We start from the raw sequence: 2,542 nt of genomic DNA, 5'->3' as shown, positions 1-2,542 counted from the left end.
AGGATAGATGCGGGCAGGTTGTTTCCACTGGCGGGTGAATGCAGAACTAGGGGACATAGCCTCAAAATAAGGGGAAGTAATGGGGGTAGCACGGTGGCACAGTGGTTAGCATTGCTGCCTAAGGCGTTGAGGACCTGGGTTCGATCCCGGCTCTGGGTCACTGTCCGTGTGGAGTTTGCACATTCTCTCCGTGTCTGCGTGGGTTTCACCCCCACAACCCAAAGATGTGCAGGGTAGGTGGATTGGCCCCGCTAAATTGCCCCTTAATTGCAAAAAAAAAATAATTGGGTACTTTAAATTTATATTAAAAAAATAAGGGAAAGTAGATTTAGGACTGAGTTTAGGAGGAACTTCTTCACCCAAAGGGTTGTGAATCTATGGAATTCCTTGCCCAGTGAAGCAGTTGAGGCTCCTTCATTACATGTTTTTAAGGTAAAGATAGATAGTTTTTTGAAGAATAAAGGGATTAAGGGTTATGGTGTTCGGGCCGGAAAGTGGAGCTGAGCCCACAAAAGATCAGCCATGATCTCATTGAATGGCGGAGCAGGCTCGAGGGGCCAGATGGCCTACTCCTGCTCCTAGTTCTTATAACCATTGCGTCACCGTGCCATCCAGTAATCTGAAATTAATGTTCGATTCTCAATTTTTGGTATTAAAGAACAAAGAACAATGCAGCACAGGAACAGGCCCTTCGGCCCTCCAAGCCTGCGCTGACCATGGTACCTGTCTAAACTAAAACCGTATACACTTACGGAGTCCGCTCCCATCCCACCCTATTCATATATTTGTCTAGATGCCCCTTAAATGCCGCTATCGTGTCTGCTCCCACCCCCTCCCCAGGGAGCGCGTTCCATATATTTATCACCCTCTGTGTAAAAAACTTTTCCCCACGCACTTGAAACCTATGGCCTCTAGGTGACTCTCCGACCCTGGGAAAGAGCATCTGACTATCCACTCTGTCTGTGCCACTCATAATCTTGTAGACCTCTATCAGGTCGCCTCTCAACCTCCGTCGTTCCAGTGAGAACAGACCGAGTTTATCTAACCTCTCCTCGTAGCTAATTTAAGCTCAACATATCTCTCCCAACCCCAGCAGCAAGAATCCTAAATGTGTTTTTCACACTTCCGTGATGAAATCAGCTCTCCCCGTGTGTGCGTGGGTTTCCTCCGGGCGCTCCGGTTTCCTCCCACAGTCCAAAGAGGTGCAGGTTAGGTGGAGTGGCTGTGATAAATTGCCCTGAGTGTCCAAAAGGGTGAGGAGAGGTTATTGGGTTACGGGGATAGGGTGGAAGTGAGGGCTTAAGTGGGTCGGTGCGGACTCGATGGGCCGAATGGCCTCCTTCTGCACCGAATGTTCTATGATTTCGAACAGTCCAGCGGTCGATCCTGGAACATCGCAAACTCGGGGCACAAACTGAGTCACCTTTTCATTCACATACCTTTTATAATCAGCATCAGGAGGCGTTTCTATGCACTCTTCCCTCATAATTTGTTTCAAACAAATTATGACTGACATTAGTCAAACAAGTTTATTTTTAGTACATCTATAAAACAAACGCACAACATGGAGACAATCACTGGCCGTGGTGCGCTTCGACTGTTATAACAATAGAGCTACAACCTTCCGTTTAGTATAGCGACGTCTCACAGATCACGGTGCAAATTAATATTTCATACAGTGCTTTCAACAAACCCCTGGCCGTTTTCAAGTCGTTCGCAGCCAATGAGATATCTCTGAAGTGTAGACACTGCTGTAAAGTGGCCACACAAAGCAGCTACTTTACCCTCAGCAAACAGCAGCTCGATAAATCCACAAATGCTTCAGTATTTGGTGAGGCAGAACGGTTGGCCAAGGTTGGCCTCTTCTGCTCTGGGTAGCGGCTGTGAGCAGCTTTCGACTCCAATCGACGAGCCTTCGTTTCAGGTTGGTTGAACTAAAAAATCTTGGCCGCCTCACCCTGCCGATCAGCTGATGAGCATTCTAGGCAGTTCAGTGAAGAATAAATGCAGGAACGCTTGCCCCTTCCCAACATCTGCCCCTTCAGCCCTATGGACAGCACATTGTTTCTGAAGTGTCAGAGCCGTCCTAGAAAGCCCTCAACACTAGAAAAGGCTTGAAATTCCCGGCATCGTTTGAAACATCCATTCCATTTGGCAGTGCCTTTCACTAGCCTGTGATTGACAGCTTAATGGTTCAGGTACAGCTGCTAGGGGGTTTGTTTACTCATTCCTCCATTGATCCAAACCGCAATGTTTCACAGAATCCCGACAGTGCAATAGGAGGCCATTCGGCCCATTGCACCGTCCCTCCGAATCAGCACCCGACCTAGGCCCCCTCGCCCCACCCTATCCCTGTAACCCCACCGAGCCTTTGGACACCAAGGGACAATTTAGCACGGCCAATCCGCCCAACCTGCACATCTTTTTTGGACTGTGGGAGGAAACCGGAGCACCCGGAGGAAACCCACGCACACACGGGGAGGACGTGCAGACTCCGCACAGACAGTGACCCAGCGGGGAATCGAACCCGGGACCCCGGAGC

This window comes from Scyliorhinus canicula, chromosome 30 (genome assembly GCF_902713615.1).
Source record: "Scyliorhinus canicula chromosome 30, sScyCan1.1, whole genome shotgun sequence".
NCBI classification, from domain to species: Eukaryota; Metazoa; Chordata; class Chondrichthyes; order Carcharhiniformes; family Scyliorhinidae; genus Scyliorhinus; species Scyliorhinus canicula.
Note: the sequence above shows the minus strand (reverse complement) of the source record.